The sequence below is a fragment of the Schistocerca piceifrons genome, chromosome 2 (genome assembly GCF_021461385.2).
Source record: "Schistocerca piceifrons isolate TAMUIC-IGC-003096 chromosome 2, iqSchPice1.1, whole genome shotgun sequence".
NCBI lineage: Eukaryota > Metazoa > Arthropoda > Insecta > Orthoptera > Acrididae > Schistocerca > Schistocerca piceifrons.
This window is the reverse complement of record NC_060139.1, coordinates 714,188,008-714,203,270: the sequence shown is the minus strand read 5'-3', so window position 1 is coordinate 714,203,270 and position 15,263 is coordinate 714,188,008. Positions and strand designations below refer to the sequence as shown.

General features: G+C 46.9%; 1 protein-coding gene and 1 pseudogene across 1 annotated transcript in view; one reads left to right on the top strand and one right to left on the bottom strand.

The window, feature by feature from the left end:
- The window catches only part of LOC124777868 (cGMP-dependent protein kinase, isozyme 2 forms cD4/T1/T3A/T3B), a 553,690-nt gene that overhangs the window by 471,058 nt on the left and 67,369 nt on the right, over nt 1-15,263 (bottom strand). The window lies entirely within an intron of this gene.
- LOC124778308 lies at nt 3,353-3,470 on the top strand (annotated as a pseudogene).

Genomic DNA, 15,263 nt, shown 5'->3' with positions numbered 1-15,263 from the left:
TACATCCCTTCTGCACCTGTAGCCTGCAGATTTCAATCCTGGTCCAGCAACAAGTGTCAGCGCGGATCCATTCAACGAAATGTCATCGATATGGGCTTTTGGAGCCGAGACTCAGTCGTGTACCCTTTATCACTGCACGACACAAGGCCTCGCGTGGGCCCGTCAACACCAACGTTGGACTGTTGATGATTGGAAACATTTTGCCTAGTCGGACGAGTCTCGTTTCAAATTCTATCGAGCAGATGATCGTGTACAGGTATAGGAGACAACCTCATGAGTCCATGGACCCTGCATATTAGCAGGGGGCTGATCAAGCTGGTAGAGGCTTTAATAGTGCGGGGCGTGCGCAGTTTGAGTGGTATGGGACCCCTGATACATCTAGGTTCGACACTGACAGGTGACACTTACGTAAGCACCCTATCTTCTCACCTGCATCCATTCATAAATGGTTCAAATGGCTCTGAGCACTATGGGACTCAACTGCTGTGGTCACCAGTCCCCTAGAACTTAGAACTACTTAAACCTATCTAACCTAAGGACATCACACACATCCATGCCCGAGGCAGGATTCGAACCTGCGACCGTAGCAGTCGCACGGCTCCGGACTGCGCGCCTAGAACCGCGAGACCACCGCGGCCGGCCATCCATTCATATCTTGCAGCTCTCGAAGAATGAAATTACAATGAAACCCAGACCTTTAGCTGCTGGCAGGCGTTAATAAATATGAACGGGGACAGTTAAAAATGTGTGCCCCGACCGGAACTCGAACCCGGGATCTCCTGCTTACATGGCAGACGCTCTATCCGTCTGAACCAACGAGGACACAGAGGATAGTGCGATTGCAGGGACTGATCTCTGCCACGCTCCCCGTGAGACCCACATTTCCAACTTACTGTCGACACACTACATTTGTAGTGCGCCTGCCCACTATACTCATTACTCATGGCAGTCAATCTACCGATTCCCGTAAGAGTTCGGGCAATGTGAATGCATCCGCACTGAAGAAGATCAGAGATAAGTCCCTGCACACTATCCTCTGTGTTCTCAATGGCTGAGACGGTTAGAGCGTCTGCCATGTAATCAGGAGATCCCAAGTTCGAGTCCCAGTAGGGGTACACATTTTCAACTGTCCCCGTCGATAGTTATCAACACCTGTTAGCTGCTAAAGGTCTGGATTTCATTGTAATTTCATGCATCCATTCATGTCCCTTGTACATTCCAACGGACTTGGAAAATTCCATAAGGATAATGCGACACCTCACACGTCCAGAATTGCTACAGAGTGGCACCAGGGACACTCTTCTGAGTTTACATACTTTCGCTGGTCACCAAAATCCCATGAACATTATTGAGCATATCAGGGATGCCTCGCACTCTTACGGATTTATGGCAGCCCTGCGGGATTCATGGTCTCAGTTACCTCCAGCACTACATCAGACATTAGTCGAATCCATGCCACGTCGTGTTGCGGTACTTCTGCGCGCTCGCGGGCCGGCCGTTGTGGCCGAGCGGTTCCAGGCGCTTCAGTCTGGAACCGCGCGACCGCTACGGTCGCAATTCGGAATCCTGCCTCGGGCATGGATGTGTGTGATGTCCTTAGGTTGGTTAGGTTCAAGTAGTTCTAAGTTCTAGGGGACTGATGACCTCAGAAATTAAGTCCCATAGTGCTCAGAGCCATTTGAACCATTTTGAGCGCTCGCGGGGGCCCTACATGATATTAGGCAGGTGTACCCAGTTTCTTTGGCTCTTCAGAGTATGAGTACTGTCAGATGAAATGAAATTAAATAATTAATTTAGTCTGCGTAAAGTATTTCTAGTTTGCAAGTGATTAAATTAGGCAGTTTTAGTTGCACAACAGATTACTACACTGTTCTGCAAAACTCAAGGACAGGATGAATAGAGTAATATAGCATATTAAAAACTCGGTGGAAATGGCTGAAAGAGCTGAAACATGTTGCCAGAGGTCCGCCAGTCGTGCACAGAAAGCTAGACGTCACAAGGCGTGAGGTCAGAGTGACTATAGCGTCAAATGGGGCTGGAATCGCAAGCCGTGGCAGTTGAAGGAACGGGAAAAAGGAGCGTTTGTGTCAGTGAGAGAGCAGGTATAGCGCACTGTGTTGGTGTTTTTCTTCACTGTAAGCTGGCCCGGAGTCCGTTTCGGTAGCTGAGTGTCAGAGCGTCTGACTCCCATGCAGCGGGTTCGATTCCCGGCCGGTTGTGAGGTTTCCTCCGCTCGGGGACTGGGTGTTGCGTGGTCCTCATCATCATTTCATCGTTATCGACACGCAAGTCGCCCATCGTGGCATCGACTAAAAATACTTCCAACTCGGCGGCGGCGGCCTGACCCGGACAGAACATTTGGATGACTTCACAGGAGGAGGAATCACCGGGAAAGTGGAAGAAGGACATAGCGTAACGAGCATCACCCATGAGTTTGGTACTACTCCGAACCACAGGCACTGTTTCCCAATAGAGACGAGGTGACTGACAACGGTCACCTATAGCAGCACATGACGGCTACATTATGCAACAGGCAAGAAGGGACTGAAATCAAACAGTGGGTGGAACTGCAAGCACATTTAACAGGACTGCTGGGCAGGAAATCTCACTCTGCAGAGCGGCACGGCGACTGCTTATGTTCCGTTGAGACATGCACTTTGGCGGCACCGTTTGCGACGGCGCCAAGAGCATGGGGACTGGAGCAACTAAGAGTGGGGTCCCGCGCTCATCTCAGGTGAGATCAGAGTGAGTCTGAGTAGTGCTTCTGGACGTACCCTCATATGGCGAGACGTGGGAACACGTAATGCTTCCAGGAACATGATCGTTTTCGTGGTCGAGGTGTGACGGTGCGGTGAACATAATGTTGCATTGGCGTACTGACCTCCAAATCTCTGAACACGGTACACTCATTGGTTAACGTTCTTGTGACACTGTAGTCCTTCCTCATGCGCGCCTTGCATTCGGCTGCGACTTCATTTTTATGGATGACAATGCGCTTCGGAGTCGAACAGAGCAGAGAGAGGATCTCTTGGAACGAGAGGATATTCTGCAAACGGACTGGCCTGCTCGTTTCCCCGACTTATATCCCATCGAGCGCGTGTGGGATGGTTTGAAGAGATGTATTGCAGCACGTCCCCAAGTACCAACGACCATCCAGCAGTTGGCAACTGCAGTGGTGGAGGAATGGGACGCCATACCACTACAACTTCTTACCAACCCGTGGTCAGCACGGGAGAACGTTGCATTGCCGTCCGTGGTGAACAGGCACCCTATTAAGAACCATGGCCTGCCTTTGTAATGTCCCAGGGACCAACATAAATCGCAGTGATTCCGGTGTAATTATTGTCGTTGAGCCAACGGCCTTGCCGCAGTGGTAACACTTGTTCCCATCAGATCACTGAAGTTAAGCGCTGTCGGGCTGGGCTAGCAATTCGATGGGTGACCATCTGGTCCGCCGAGTGCTGTTGGCAAATGAGGTGCACAGCCCTTGTGAGGCAAACTGAGGAGCTACTTGATTGAGAAGTTGCGGCTCCAGTGTCGCAAACTGACATACGGCCGGAAGAGCGGTGTGCTGACCACATGCCCCCCATATTGGCATCCAGTGACGCCTGTAGGTCGAGGATGACACGTCGGCCGGTCGGTACAGTTGGGCCTCCCGACAGCTGTTGGACGGAGGGAGTGTTTTTTTATTGTCTTTGAAGAAAAGTGTCTTTTCCATTAGTCTCATCGCATATTTCTTTCCGTTATCGTTTTTACTGTACTGTAGCAGTTCTTTGCATGTATGCTCCATGTTTTATCGAGCTACGTTACTTAGCAGACACATTATGCGAAAGTTACTTTCGTCCTTGAATTCTGAACACCACTGCATACATAGAGAAAACTGCTTTTGTGAAAAATATTGATGAAACGACGTAAAAATTACTATCTTCTTTATGTCAATAGCAAACAATGAGATAACTAATGAAGATATTTTGGCGTGCTGGGTGGATGCTGGTATTGTTTGGACCGTACTCTGTAACTCGAGCTTCCACTGTTGCAGACAGCCTTCAGCCAGTGTTGACTACAGACCGCGGCGAGTGGCTGCGCCCACGCCGTAACTCAAGAGCGCGCCTAATTCCAGGACGGGGGGCCGCAGCCGCGCCCTGCAATGTGTGTCGTGTTCGGCGCGTCGTCTGCAAGAGCCGCGGAGCTGACTCAGCCGCCCACGGAGTGCGGCACAACTCAAATGCCGGCACCTCCCGCTGTGGCCGCCAAGGGAAGCTGCCTGCCTCCCAGCAACTGCCAACTGCCTAGCCACACCGAGAACAAAAGCAACAATTGTTCAACGGCTTCCCAACCAGTTACACAATTGCGGGGTATCCTTGTGAAGTAAGCACCCACAGTTGTCATTTCACTGAACTGCACTGATGGACGTGAAATTGCGACACAAGGATCGGCAGGAAACGACGAAATTTTACTTGCTCTGCGTTTATAGTATAGTAGAAACGATAAATGACCAAATTTGTATGTGATTTTGGTGTGTACATTTAGTAAAAACAACTGTCATCTCTGGCACCAACAGTGAGTGAGGCTAATCTGGCTAGGCATCTAGTCGAACTGAGCTTGCCTGGCAATCGTCTTTCCATTCTGTTTCATATCTCTGCCAGAGTTAACCAGTGGCAGTGGCTGGTGAATGGTACGGAGGACTGGAAAGCGAGATACAACACCGAATAAATTGCGGTTGGAACAACTTGAGGAAAATGAGTGGAGTGTTGTGTGACAAGAAGGTGAGCGCTGGGTTGAAAGGGAAAGTGTACAAGTCGGTGGCAAGGCCTGCTATGATGTACGGGGCAGAGACATGGTCAATCACAGTAGCCAAGGAAAGGAAGATGGAAGTGGCGGAAATGAGGATGCTGAGGTGGATGTGTGGGGTGACAAGGAAGGACAGGATTAGAAATGAATTTGTTAGAGGAGCTGTGAAAGTGGGGCCCATGGGGAAAATGATACAAGAGAGCAGACTAAGGTGGTACGGACACTTACAGAGAAAAGGGGAAGAGTATGTCGGAAACAGAGTTGAAGATATAAAGATTGAAGGAGCGAGAAGGAGAGGAAGACCTAAGATGAGGTGGAAGGATAAGATATCCGGGAACCTAAGGGAGAAAGGATGGAAGAAGGAAGAAGCAATGGATAGAGTACTATGGAGGAGAAGGATCCAGAAGAGCAACGCCGACGCTACGTGACGTGGGACAAGGCGACGATAAAGAATAAGAAGAAGAAGAAGAAGAAGAAGAAGAAGTGGCTGGTGAATGGTGGCATTCCACCCTCTCGACATCGCATGATCAGGCGTTTTCACTGAGTGAGAGAGCTGGAGAAAGACCTGATTATGGCAAAACTCCATCACCCCCTCGTAGCAAGATATATCAGGATAAAGCGAACAAATCTGTCGTCTTGTGTTGGCTTGTTGAAAGATATGGAGACCTCAAAGGTAGTTGATGGCCTTAATACGTCAGTAACACCTGCTATGCAAACTACTGGCGATGCGAACCATAGGTGACAGGGTTCAAATGGTTAAAATGGCTCTGAGCACTATGGGACTTAACATCTAAGGTCATCAGTCCCCTAGAACTTAGAACTACTTAAACCTAACTAACCTATGGACATCACACACATCCATGCCCTAGGCAGGATTCGAACCTGCGACCGATGCGGTCGCGCGGTTCCAGACTGTAGCGTCTAGAACCGCTCGGCCACACCGGCCGGCTTAGGTGACAGGGTTGTGAATCCAGTGGCACCCGCTACTATGACAAGCACCAGGGCCAATTGAGGGTGACAAATGCAACAAGGCAACGTTCGTCCTCTTCGGACCCTCCAGACGTGGATACGTCCATGCTGATTCAGTACAAAGACTCGTCTATAAGACGACGTGGTACGCCTGCTGTGTCCAGTGTATCGCTGAGGCACACCACTGTCGTCACGACTCGACTGTCATTTTAGGGCAGGTCGCCCTGTTGACAGTCCGGGGCACTAGAGACGTCATGGAAATGCCCCTGTTGATAATTGTTTTCTTTCAAACCTGATTTGGCTGTACGATCACGCACGGCTGAGTGAGGAAAATGTCTCTCTTCTCGGGCGTTAGTCGCATGGGGCTGCTGATATACTACAGTGAGTTGAATGTGTGTCCGTCGAACCCGTAGACTCCATATTCACATGACATTCGTCGGACCCCAACTACCGTGAGCAGCAATATCGTGAAACTATAAACCACAGTCTCGATAGGTTACGACCCTACTACTGTCAAATTCTGAAATCCGCTAGTAGGCGTTTCCCGTTCTTACGCGAAGTGTAACACGATATTTCCACAACCAGCCAACATTCAATGCCATCACTAAATGAGAAACCTGCTGCATGCTCTTTCCTTCTATACAGAATGTACATGACGTTACTCCTACCTCCTGTGTGCGGTTGGACTGAAATACTAATCATTTGCATATCCAAGCTTTCCAATTAGACATCTGTTGCATTCCGCCTTCGTGGCGTTGTAATTTTAATGACCGGCGATGTATATGGAAATTGGTTCACGTCTTTAGACCTAATGTCACTGCCTTACATGAATCTTGTGTGTTGGCAACATGAGCTCTGATGCTGTGCAGTGTCAGGACTATTTCGCTGTGACATGTTAGGTGTTCTTGGCTGCATGTATTTTGTTAGCACTTTACTACGTGGCACTGAAAACGATTTAAGCAATTAATAAGCGAATTTGTATTGTGCATGTCCTTTTTGTTTCAACGAGTATCACTTAACACAATGTCCTCACTCATATTCGACTTAATGTTAGAATACCAACTCTTTTAATGTTTGCGCAATCAAGAGACTACGGAAAATTCGAACATACGATCGCATGTAATTCAGTACATTTACCAATACGTTTTATTTTTATTTGCTTAATGAAGGTGTTAATTATCGAAAGGGATGATATCATCACTAATGTTTCTCCAAACGACATATGCTGTGGATCATGGAAGATAAGATAGCTGTAACCATCTGAACAACGGCACAGGTACCTGTAAGAGGACATAGCGTAAAGGAAAATGTGTTATTATGAAATAGTAAGACATGGAATTTCATTTTATTATAATATAGTATGTGACTAAAGGAGATATAGAATTAAAGACTGCAAACAAGTCTTCATTTTTTTATTGTACAGGGAGATCTCGCACACCGATACGCCACACAGGGAAACTAGCCAGTCACGAAAAAGAAAGAAAGAGAGAGAGTTCTGAAGAGATAAATGATTTAAATATTTTCAGAGAGAGATGTGTGAGATTAACAGCAGTAAAAAATGTACACATATCTACCCTATTCTGCCTTGTGTTGAAGATTACAAACCAGGGCCAACTTACAATATGTTAAAACAGTTCTGTTCTAGTTCTGAAGAGGTAGCTCCTAATGGCTCACTTGCACCGTCGTGCACACATCGGACTTTCTTTTCAAAGTCCGACTTCATAATCACGTTCTTGCAACTGCGATTTAGTGTTTGGGAGTTTTACATAAATAACTTCATGTGAATACTGGAAAGTTTCCTCCAACAAGGCCACCGCCTCCTTCGTGCTCTGTCCTTCCCCAACTCAGCTAGTGTCACCAGAATCCTAACCTTCTTCTCTTCGCACAAGCTCCTAAGCATTCACCAGCAGTAGCTGCAGTTCCATATTCAGAAATTGTCAGTGTAGTTATCAAACGATGTAATCAACAAGTAATTGAGCACACATTCAGTCAGAACCTAGACTCTGGAAATCGAACTGCGCTCATTTATACAGGGTGTACGTAAAGTCCAGGAACACTTTCAATTATTTATTGCAAATGAACTAAACATTGTACAGATGTCATACATATTGCATTTTCAAGAGAAACTTTGAAATTTTTTTTTACAAACATTCGATATGTGAACCATGTGTGACCCGGTAGACGTCAATACGGTAATCGAATTCTTGCCATACCTGTCCCGACATGGCATCTTCGACTGTGGCAGTCGCTTCCCACATTCTCTCCCGGAGCTCTGCTACATCACGTGGTAGAGGTGGTACATACACCAGATCTTTAGGTGTCCCCACAGAAAAAAGTCACTCGGAGTGAGATCTGGCGATCGGGGAGGCCATGTCATGAAACAGCTGTCTTCTTCTGTAGCACGGCCGATCCATCGATGCGGCAGCTCCGTGTTCAGGTATCCACGAACTTCAAGATGAAAATGGGATGGAGCCCCATCCTGCTGAAAGATGAACGGGGAGTCTGATTACGTCAGAGGCATCAGCGACTGCTGCAACATGTCCAAGTAGAAATATCCAGTGACAGTGCTCTCGGCGAAGAAGAATGGCCCGTACAGTTTTCGATGTGACAAGTCACAAAAAACATTTACGTTTGGGGAATCATGCTCAAATTCAATGCATTTGTATGGGTGCTTTGTACCCCAGAGTCGACAATTATGCCTGCTCACTTTCACATTAGTGTGAAAAGTGGCTTCGTCATAAAAACTAAGCGATCAATAATACCATCCCCATCATCATTCAGTTGTTGCAACTGCAACTGTCATCGTCATTGAGCTCCTGCACTAACTCCAATTTGAATGGTTTCATAGACAGCTTCTGTCGCAGGACTTTTCACACTGTCATTGGAGCCATTTCGAGTTCACGGGATGATCGACGCACCGATTTCCTTGGACTTGTTATGAACGTCTCTCGTACACGCTCCACATTCATTTCACTCACACTGGGAGTCCGCTTCTCTTTGCCCGGTACAAGCAACCCATTGTAACGAATTTGTTGTGCTAGTGGGAAATGGCCTTCCTTGTCTTCTTGCCGTACTTGAACATCCGTTGAACAGCTGTGGCACACTTGTTTTTGTCGAACACCAACACACAGAAAGCTTGCTCCGCATCTGCACTCGCCATGTTTGCGACTAGCGCAGACTATCGGCAAATTACCAAACTACACTGTAGCATTGGTCTGGTCGTCCATTACGAGTTGCAGGTTGCCTGCTGACGGTTTATTGGGGACAACAAAAATCTGATTTTCAGTACTTCATATATTGACAGAAGTTAAAAATTTTAAATGCTGATATATGTACTCATTAGAAGGTATAATCTAATCTTAAAGATTTAATACTGTAAGACAGGTATTACACTTACAAACTATGTACTCGTCTTGTGGTAGCGTAACTCACGGCGCGCAAATTACGCAGGCTGTATTCATCCTGTATTTGAAAACGAAAGGACTTAGCAATCTTCAACAAACTTTTCACATAATTTCAAATCTTTTCGAAGGTTTTTGTAGCAGACACCTCTCCTCTACACAAAATAATTAAAAGGAAGAAAGTTTATCGCTTACTACATTTTCAATGATCATGCAGCAAAACTTGAGCATCAGGCTTGATATTTTAAGCTGTTACTTCTTTACAAATAACTCCATTCGCAACACGTTTTGCAGACAATATCCACATATACCATAGATTTTTTTTTTTTTTTTTTTTTTTTTAGAAATTTGTGGTAAGGTCTTATGGGACCAAACTGCTGAGGTCATAGGTCCCTAAGTTTACACAGTACTTAATCTAACTTAAACTAACTTACGCTAAGGACAACACACACACACACACACACATGCCCGAGGGAGGACTCGAACCTGCGACGGGGGGAAGCCGCGCGGACCGTGACAAGGCGCCTGAGTCCGCTCGGCTACGCCGCGCGGCACCACTGCTATACCTGCAAAATTATATCATTGCACGACATATAGTTCAGGAGATACGACGTCGTAACACCGAGTTGCGCGAAAAACTAGTTTTTGCTTAAAATTGAGCGCGAATTAGGCAGACTGTTCTCATCTAGTGTTTGAAAATGAGAGCACTTACCGACTTCGAACAAATATTAAAGAATCAGAGGAACTGGGTGCTATTTCAAATGCTGCGCCTCTATATAAACAGGTCTTCAGCACGTATAAAGCTACCAGGAATTCTGACCAAACATTGGAGAGTATTGCATCAGGGGCAGCTCGCCGAAACAGAATGAACCTTGAGGGAACAAATAAACTGGAACTGTCATGGCCTAGTAGTTCCGTACTAGCTGTAAGCCGCAAAAAGTCACTTGAATGGGAACGAACTGGTGTGCGTTTGCTGCTCGGCGACAACAGCCGTCACTTGTAATGGCTGCTTACGATCTCAGTGGTTGAGAAATTTTCGTGTCTTGAAGACTATGAACTACATGTTGCGTGACCTGATTATACGCAAGTCCGTATATGCTGACGTACGGTACACTTAATATCCGTATTCTTTTGAAAAAGTGTAAAAATTCATTGATAAATGCTGCATTTAAGAACTAGTTTTTCAGTGTTAATGTGACTAAAGCATTATATGATGCACAATGTCACTTGCCTTTCATATCCAGCCCAGCATGGACTTAACTAAAAAATCTACCCTTCCGAACTTTTTCTATTAACTCTATATGATTTTTGGAGACCAGCAAACCAAATAATTCATGAGGGCAGATCAGACGAAAAAACGATCTTCTACTACCAGCCGCGTTACTCAATAGCCTGTCTCTTACTATACATACCCATCATTATTCGGGTTCCGTTCATAACCTTGCTTTGTTGATAAAACATACAAAAAAGTTTTACGACGCAACGATATTCTAGTTCATACTTTTGAAAGAAACACGCTAAACAGACTTTGAAAAGCATCCCATAAATGAAGTTGATACTTTATTTACACTATTGCCCGATACGCCAGAACATCTGATCAAAAGTATCTTAGAGACCCGTAACTGGTTATTAGCACGGTTTGCCTCCAAAATTCGGCTTTATAGCGCCTTGAACTCTGCCGGGGACACTTTCAGTGAGACAGATGGATGTCTGTGGAGGATTATCTGCATGGATGTATGTGATGTCCTTAGGTTAGTTAGGTTTAAGTAGTTCTAAGTTCTAGGGGACTGATGACCTTAGAAGTTAAGTCCCATAGTGCTCAAAGCCATTTGAACCATTTGAACTAAACGTGACTGAGGTACCATTCTCCAGGCATTCGCCATATTCGGATTACCATAGGGTGTTGCGTGATTTACAACTTTTAATGACTCGTTTTCAGTCATCCACTGTCAAGTGGTGTGGTTCTTTGCACCACCTCAAGCAGCGCATAGCACTGAATATAGGCGTGTGTGGCTTATGAGGATCTGCTCGACCCTTCTACTCCATTTTTTTCCGGTCTCTATGTACCGTCATTGCGCTAGCTGGAATACTGGTAGCACTTTGGACCTCGCGAATGATTCCTTCCTCTGATTTCCTGGCACTTTTTATAACCACCCTTCACGTGCTCGACAGTTCCTGTGCGTTTTTCAAGAGGTCTGTCTTGTCTTGTTTCGTCTCAGGTTGCTAATTCCCCAGTCATACCACGAAGAGTCGAACCGGGAGGACTGAAATGTCCCTGATGATTAGGACATGTTGGAAGCCACCGTGCTGTCCTGACTGCCCCATTCCACTGTTACTGCTTCTCTACTGAGAACACAGTCTTCCCCGCCTCCTTTTATACGGTCGGGTCCGCCTCTAGTAACATCTGGTGGTCAAATCCACATTAAGTTGGGGTGTTTGGATACTTTCGATCAGACAATGAGTACTCCACCAGCCACTAAAAAGTGTGTGGCGGTGGGTACTTCATACTAACACATACGCACATCAAAGAAAGCTTTGCACCACCCTGGTTCCCAGAACTCCTGAAGATAGAGGTTGACTGTGGATATTTTATCACAGACACAGTCCCTTTGACTGTTCAGAGGTGCCACTAAACCTGCTCAAAGATCTAAACAACCATGCATGGACAGCGCCTATTAGACGGAGGGGGACCGAAAGCCTATCAGTTCTAGTCATTTCGCCGGGAAGGAGGTACACGGCTCCTGTTGTCTGCAGTTCAACCATGCCTTGACGGTCAATGCCGCGGTTCGATCGCGCCCGCATTGTTACTTTGCGCCAGGAAGGGCTCTCAACAAAGGAAGTGTCCAGGCGTTTCGGAGTGAACCAAAGCGATGTTGTTCGGACATGCAGGAGATTCAGAGAGACAGGAACTGTCGATGACATGCCTCGCTCAAGCCGCCCAAGGGCTACTACTGTAGTGGATGACTGCTACCTAAGGATTATGGCTCGGAACCCTGACAGCAACGCCACGATGTTGAATAAGGCTTTTCCTGCAGCCACAGGACGTCGTTTTGCGACTCAAACTGTGTGCAATAGGATGCATGATGCGCAAAATTAACTCCCTACGTTCATGGCGAGGTTCATCTTTGCAACCACGACACCATGCAACGCGGTGCAGATGGGCCCAACAACATTCTGAATGGCCAGCCGAAGTGGCCGAGCGGTTCTAGGCGCTTCAGTCTGGAACCGCGCGACCGCTACGGTCGCGGGTTCGAATCCTGCCTCGGCCGTGGATGTGTGTGATGTCCTTAGGTTAGTTAGGTGTAAGTAGTTCTAAGCTCTAGGGGACTGATGACCTAAGATGTTAAGTCCCATAGTACTCAGAACCATTTGAACATTCCAAACGGACCCCTCAGGATTGACATCACGTTCTCTGCACCGATGAGTGTTGCATATGCCTTCGACGAGACAATCGTCGGAGACGTGTTTGGAGGCCCGGTCAGGCTGAACACCTTAGACACACTGTCCAGCGAGTGCAGCAAGGTGGAGGTTCTCTGCTGTTTGGGGGTGGCGTTATGTGGGACCGACGTACGCAGCTGGTGGTCATGAAAGGTGCCGTAAAGGCTATACGGTACGTGAATGCCATCCTCCGACCGATAGCTGAACCACAGGCGAGGGATTCGTCTTCATGGACGACAATTGGCACCCCCATCGTGCACATCTTGTGAATGACTTTCTTCAGGATAACGACATCGCAGCATGTTGTCCAGACATGAACCTTACCGAACATACCTGGGATAGACTGAAAAGGGCTGTTTATGGTCGGTGACCCAACAACCACTCTGAGGGATCAATATCGAATCGCCTTTGAGGAGTGGGTGAATCTGGACGAAGAGTGCCTTGATGAACTTGTGGATAGTATGCCACGACGAATACAGGCATGCACAATGCAAGAGGACCTGCTACTGGGTATTAGAGATACCGTGTGTATAGCAATCTGGACTACCACGTCTGAAAAGTCTCGCTGTATGGTGGTACAACATGCAATGTGTGGTTTTCATGAGCAATAAAAAGGGCAGAAATGAAGTTAATATTGATCTCTGTTCCAATTTTCTGTACAGGTTCCGGAACTCGAGGAACCGAGACGATGCAAAACGTTTTTTGATGTGTGTATTTTCTGTCCTATTCCATTCGCATATTAAGCGAGGAAAAATTAACGGTTTATGTTCCGCTGTACCGACTCTAGGCTCTCTTATCTCAGTCTCATAATAACTGCGAGACATATACGATGGCGGCAGGAGAATTGGCGGATAGTCTTCTCGAATAACGCCTCTCCAAATTTATCCAACAGGGTTTCGCGAGAACTGCGTCGTCTTCCTTCCAAGGCTTACATTTATGTTCCCACTGCATGTTTGTGGAAACATTCCCAAGAACTCTACTGTTTTTACTATAACAGCAGCGTGTCTCTAAATTTGTTCCACGTCTTCTATCATGCTTACCTGATGAACGCTTCAAACATTTGGACAATACTTCAGAATTGCTCGCACTAGCGTATTACACACCGTTTCCTTTGTATATGCATTTCAATTAACTAGAAACCTTGAGACGAATCGAAGTCTTCCATTCGCCTTCGCTTATACTGATTTTACGTGTTCATCCCATTTCATGTCGCCTCTTAGTGCTGATAGTTTTAGTATTCTTTCTATACGCACGTTAAGGAGTCATACTATATTAGTGATAATTATTTGAATTAAACTACTTTAACAATACCTGATGCAATTCAGCTACCTGTTCCAAGAGACACTGCTGTCACCAGGTTGTTGACTCACGTTTTGAGCCGTTCATTAATTAAAATAAGATATAGAATAAAATGAAAAACGAAAATTCTGCACGTGGACAGAAAGCGAGAACACTCGACTCGCTGGAAGAATTAGAAACAGCCATTCTCGAGAAGAAAATCGACGGTGTTCTTAATATACAAATGAGTGACAACGGGACAGAATTTTAATAGCATTTTGGACTTAGCTAGAGGGTGGCCAAAAGAGATCTTTGGAACTACATATGTAAATAAGGTGTGCATTTTCAGTGGTACCTCGGGCGTAGTAGCTTACAATTAGTTCTGGACACCAAGAAAAACTCTTGGTACCCATAGCTGAAGAAGAGGACACGGCCTGTTGCGCAGCTGCGCTGTGTGAAATGGACGATTTTATGTACGGGGAAGACCCATTGTTCAAAGTGTTTATTTTATTTTACGAATGTCACAAATGTGTCAGCAACTTTAGGACATCGTTCTCTCTTAAAACGTGTAGTTGAGTACTACTGATGTGGTTAAATGAAAAAAACCTGTTACTGATCGTTTTATTCGTCAACCTGCGAACTAGCTACGTAGCCCCCTCCCCCTCTGTCGCGCTAGGGTGTCGAGATACCTACGGCGGCCTTCAGGCAGCTCTGCATCCCACAGACCGCGAGAGCCGCGGTTTTGTGGGCGCAGCAGCCTAACGCAGACCAGACGGGACCAGAGCAACGCCGGGCCGGGTACCGGCGCGTTTGCTGACTACTTGTCGGCGGCGAGCCTGCGGTTTCGTCTTCCTTCCTGACGCAGCGACCGCGGTAAAAATAGAGCCGACGGCTGAGGCAGCAAACCGATACGCCCGCTCGGCGAAACGAGCGCTACCTCCGCTGCCCGTAACCCTCCGTGGGCACTCAGACACGTGTCAAGCGCGTACCCGCCCGCCGGAACACTAACTGCATTTCCGCGCCCTCCACTGTCGCCTGTCCCCGTAAGCCACACAGATCAACCTGCGAGCCGAACCTTAAGCCGTCTGCACACGAACGGTACTGTCAAACGTGGTATACGCGATTGCAATGCCATGCAGCGGTAATTGTCGGCTATATCGGGGTCGTAAATCACACTTTTAAGAAATGGACGCCGGCCGCTGTGGCCGAGCGGTTCTAGGCGCTTCAGTCCGGAACCGCGCTGCTGCTACAGTCGCAGGTTCGAATCCTGCCTCGGGCATGGATGTGTGTGACGTCCTTATGTTAGTTACGTTTAAGTAGTTCTACGTTCTAGGGGACTGACGACCTCAGACGTTAGGTCCCATAGTGCTCAGAGCCATTTGAACC